The following is a 5832-nucleotide window of genomic DNA, read 5'->3' as shown; positions in this document are numbered from 1 at the left end:
TTTTTGTAAGTCTTGAACTCGCATCCAAGGTAGACAAGGAAATGAACTGAAAAAAAAAAAACAATCTTAGCCGGGATTTGAACGCTCGATCATTATAACCAGACACCAACACTATCCCACTGAGCTATGGAGGACACCAATTTGCATGTTCAAAATTAGACAATGTATAAGAAAATTTATGTCTTAAAGTATACTTTAAAATTTCACATGTTTTCATAAAGGTCATCTATCTAAACCATTATATTTTAGCGTAAGCGGGTTAATTTTTAAAAATTTGACGCGGCAAGAAATTACACATGTTGGGGTGTTAATTCAACAATCAACATGTTTAAAAATTATACCTATTTTATGTCGTCTTTGTAAAAATTATTAGATTAATTTTAAATTGATTATTAAACATGCCAATAAGATACATAAAGTACTTTCTGAGATATTTATCTTATCTTAAAAAAATCTTTCTTTATTTTACTTTCCGTACATATATATAGTAAATACACATATAATAATCCTAAAAACGATATTCTTTTAACAATATACATCAAAAAACAGTAAAGGAACAAGGATGACAACATCCATAAAAGCGAAGCTCTGAAACGGTAGGACAAACGGACATTAACACTTGTATAATGTCAGAACTGAATAATCAGAATGCGAATGTATAAGGGTCAAAGCATAATTGTAAGTAAATTTGTTGAAAAACTGCTTGATACAGGATAATGATTATGGACATACTTACATTTTTAGGACTTGATTATAGAGTTGTTTTGCTTATAATATTGTACTTTGTTGTCCCAGGAATCAGTATACCAAAAATCAGACCAATCAGATAATTAGGTCACATACAATTGTTGTTAAAAATGTAAAAAAAAATCAACATGTTTAAAATGGACGTACGGACATTTTGGTAATGATTATAGAGTTGCTACGCTTTCTAACTCGTACCAAACTACTAAAGGAATCACCATGCAAAATTTGAAATCGATAGGACAATTCTAACATGCCTAAATTAACGAAAAAAACTATTTAAAAAAGTAAAAAAATCAACATGTTTAAAATGGACGTACGGACATTTTGGTAATGATTATAGAGTTGCTACGCTTTCTAAATCGTACCTAACTACTAAAGGAATCACCATGCAAAATTTGAAATTGATAGGACAATTCTAACATGTCTAAATTAACGAAAAAAGCTATCCGTGACGGACGGACGGACGGACGTACGGACGGACGGACGTACGGACGGACGGACGTACGGACGGACGGACCGACCCTAATTATAGAAAAGCTTCGCTTTTAAAAATAGGGTGTAATTTAATATCGGCGTAATAGTTTTAGCTATTATAATAATATTTATAAAAGAAATTTGGTAAACCCTCTCCCACCCATTCCCCAAATTTCAATTTCTATTCCCTCTTATAATATTCAGAGATTAATAGTCGGGGATTGGAAAATGGAAGAAAAAGATTAATAGTAGGGTAAAAGACAATGGAAGAAAAAGGAGGGTTGATTAACCCCCATTATTAATTTTGTTGTGGGTTGTGAAAACATGACCAATTTTTGTTTATTCTTAATGCGGCTTTTGTGGCACAGGGGTACGTTGTACAGCTAAGGTCGTGGTTATCCAAGATCGACTCGGGGCATACATTTTCAAAAAAAAATTTTGTTTAACATAACAGACTGAAAAATATACTTAACATCTTATTATATCCAGTTTTCTATGAATATAAAAATGCAATCATTTCAGATTAAAGCAAGTGTTATTTAATACTTATATTTACAATTACTTTTATTTAATGAAATCTTCCAATTTTTAAGTTTTAACATTTACAAAACGGCCTGCTGAATTGCATCAAGATCCATGACAGATCTATATAGGAAATAAATGTCTATAAATGAGCTCAAGTTTTCCACAGGTCAGATGTTAAAAACTCATACTGGTTCAATAATCAATAATAAACTCTCAATGACCAACTATGAAGAATAAATTCAATTTTTTATTTCATGTTGCTATTCAAATTATATTGAAGTATTAAATTTCTATTCATAAAATAGAAAATTTAATTTTATAATATAGTAAATCAAGGAAAACTAAGTTTTAATGTAATATGATACTAGCGACGCGCCCGAATGTGTTCAGATATTAAACTAAAATTTAACATTTAGCTAAATAGTTTAACCCTTTCAGGACGATAATATTAAACAAAAAATATTGGGATCCTAAAATATTTTAAAGAAAGAGAGACAAAATTATAAATACGGTTTTAAATAAAAATAATGAAATTAAAATAAAGATGGAAGAAAAGGGAAGTGAAAGAGTAACTTGATTTGTAGTACGGTTCGGAGAGAGATTGAGAGATAGGTCAATGGAAGAAATAAGATTAATAGTCGGGGATAGGCCAATGGAAGAAAAATGATTAATAGTCAGGGATAGGTCAATGGAAGAAAAATGATTAATAGTCGGGGATAGGTCAATGAAAGAAAAATGATTAATAGTCGGGGATAGGTCAATGGAAGAAAAAAAGTTAATGGTCGGGGATAGGTTAATGGAAGAAAAAAGGGTTAATAGTCGGGGATAGGTCAATGGAAGAAAAAAAGTTAATATTCGGGGATAGGTCAATGGATGGAAAAAGGTTAATATTCAGGGATAGCTCAATGGAAGAAAAAAAGGTTAATAGTCGGGGATAGGTCAATGGAAGAAAAAAAGTTAATTTTCGGGGATAGGTCAATGGAAGAAAAAAAGTTAATAGTCAGGGATAGGTCAATGGAAGAAAAATGATTAATAGTCGGGGATAGGTCAATGGAAGAAAAATGATTAATAGTCGGGGATAGGATAATGGAAGAAAAAAAGGTTAATAGTCGGGGATAGGTTAATGAAAGAAAAAAAGGTTAATAGTCGGGGATAGGTCAATGGAAGAATAGGGTTAATATTCAGAAGTGAGATAACGTAGAATATAATTTTTTAGGTGGTGCCCTGCACCACTGATTCACTAGTGGTTAAATACCTTATGATATTAAAATATTGTGCCCCAAACAAAGTATAATAATCGCACACACGTGATATCAGGGATTTAAAGGTAGAAGACAATGGCCGATAAATTGATGTACATCTCCTATGACGATAGACAAAATTACTCCTTTTGTAGATTACAATTCGTGGTTGAAACGATTAACTTAAATCAATTTAATGAACCAACAAATCAAAATCAATAGAAGTCCCAAAATTTGTTAAGCCATCCAATCAGAAAACGTTATTATAAACTTTGGAGACTAATGTAATTAAACAGTAATATGTCCCCTCCCTCCCTCCTTGGGAAAATCGAAGAATTTGATAAAATTCAGGGAGTAAGAAATGGGACAATGGATCTAATATTCAATTTTTAGGATCTCAGACTTTGCATACTGGCTTAAAGGGAATGTGCAAGAATTTAGCAGGTTCTGACTGACTTTGGGTACTTGCACATCATTGCCGCTAACTTGCTGAGTTAGGTTTGAATATAGAAGACAAGTAGCAGACAGAAAATTTTTTTAGGAGATTGCTGGTTTTAACAATTTTTTTTCTCCAAAAAATATCATTTCATAGATAAAAATTTTATTTTAATATTTGTGTAATAAACAATCTAACCCTTAAACTTTATTCTTGTGAAAAGTGGCATTTTAAAATTTAAGGTTATGGGTTGAATGGTTTCCAGGGACGATTTTACTAGCAATTAATTACAGAATGGTTAGGTCAGTCTGATGTACTGGTAATCTAATTTTCAAATGAATGCTTTTTTTCGTATTTTGTAGTTGATGCTGTGAGAATTGGTGCAAAAAATATGACGTAAAAATTAGCCAATGAGAGGCCGTTATTGACCAATGGCGGCCACTCATTGGCTAATTTTTTTTGTTACATCATGTTTTTTGCAACAATTCTCACAGCATCTTTGTAGTTTCCTAAATTTGATTAATACACCCTTTTCACAATACACAATTTTCTTCAAATTTTCTGGATAAATCTGGATTTCATGGCCTTTCAGCGAAAACTCTTAAATCGAATTAATTGCCTATTGTCCCCTCCCTTACTCCCTGAATAAAATTATTAATATAAAATAATTATAGAGTAACGTATCCTATGAACAAGACAAATCCTCTAAAGCAAGCATTTTCCTGTAAGTCAATCTGTTTCTAAATATTAATTGATAGACAGATAAACATTTCGAGATGGGAATACATTAGGAAATGAAAGGGATGAGACAATGTTCAATAAATAGATGTAATGAAGATACACAAAATTACCCCTTCTGTAGATTACATTTAGTGGTTGAAACGTTTGGGCACAAACCAATCAAAATTCAATAATAGTCTCCCAGGTTGTTAAGAATACGGTATTATAAAACTTTTGGATTATGATTCATTTAATATTGATAACAACATGTAATCAAAATATTTTCGAAAGGTTTGATAATGTCATATACAAATTACATATTTTAAGTTACATTATTATTTACTAGACTCTAGCACTTGAGGGGGGGGGGTAGATTCAACCCCCTCATCCCATTTTCAAATTCAGTGTCAAAGTAAAATTTTTTGGAGGGGTGAGGCAATTCCTTCTAGGGACGATTTTCCTTGGGATGGTGGTGGTACACTCCACAAAGCTAGTTATAAACATTCACAGGACCTATGAAAAGCTACTTTGTAAACCATTTAGGTTTAGCAGTTAGCAGGATCCTTCGGTACATAAAGACAGATTGACTCGTAGACATCCTGTTACTGTTATACAATGATTAATCTAACTTACAAAATCTTTTGATGAGTTCTAAAATTACACCCTTCATTTATACCTGTCATGAACAATATAAAGCTTCAAAAAAAATTGGTAGACCAATATCGCCAGGCGTTGATAGAATTGGTTAACTTTTTGAAAACATTTAGATAATATCAATAAATTTTTATTTCCCAATATATAGATTTGTTGTAAAAAGGATACGCTCCAAGATTGAGAAAAAAAGTCTGTTTTGCAAAAATATTGCATAATTTTAAATTACGTGAATGTTTATGTATATATATTCTATTTATGGTCTTCTCTAGAGAAGATCTGCAAATTCCTTAGGGTGCAATGTGGGCAATCATAACCCCCCCCCCCCCACCATTACCCGAAGAAATGAATAATAAAAAATTATAGGGATGATATACAACACATCTATAGGAATAACAAGTCATGTTTGGGTATAAGGAGATCATATTAACATCATTATTTGGAACGTAACAATAATCCTTGCCTGAGAATGGCAGGTGTCAATTTAAACATCCAACAGTAATGTTGTGGGGGAATTCAAATCATAATGATTATCTTGGTAAATGTCAGGGACGTAAGAGATAAGACAATTGAGAAAAGATTTATGTACATATCTAATCATAAGACAATGGCCGATAAATTGATGTACAATTACATTCCCAATGATGTTACACAAAATTACCACTTCTGTAGATTAAAATTAGTCGTTGAAATATTTAAACATTCAACTTAATAAACCATCCAATAAAAATATAATAAAAGTCCCCTAAGTTGTTAAGCCAACGATTAAAAAACGTTACTAAAAAATTTTGGACACTATTGTAACAAACAGCAGCCCAATGTCCCCTCTCTGTGAATGGCCATTTTAGAGATACCTGAAGAATGGGAGTTTGTAAAGGTGGTCAAATGACGAAAATTGCAGATTCTACCCAAAGGTCTTATGCTCATACAGGTTAGGAAATAGAATATAATATCACACAGTGGGAGAATATCAGCAAATTCGAAATTTTAAAAATTTCATAAAGCATTTTTATATTTAATATTCAACAGCTTTATACA

The sequence above is a fragment of the Acartia tonsa genome, chromosome 8 (assembly GCF_053477335.1).
Source record: "Acartia tonsa isolate MP-2025a chromosome 8, ASM5347733v1, whole genome shotgun sequence".
NCBI classification, from domain to species: Eukaryota; Metazoa; Arthropoda; class Copepoda; order Calanoida; family Acartiidae; genus Acartia; species Acartia tonsa.
The sequence above is the reverse complement of the archived record's forward strand: the minus strand, read 5'-3'. Positions refer to the sequence as shown.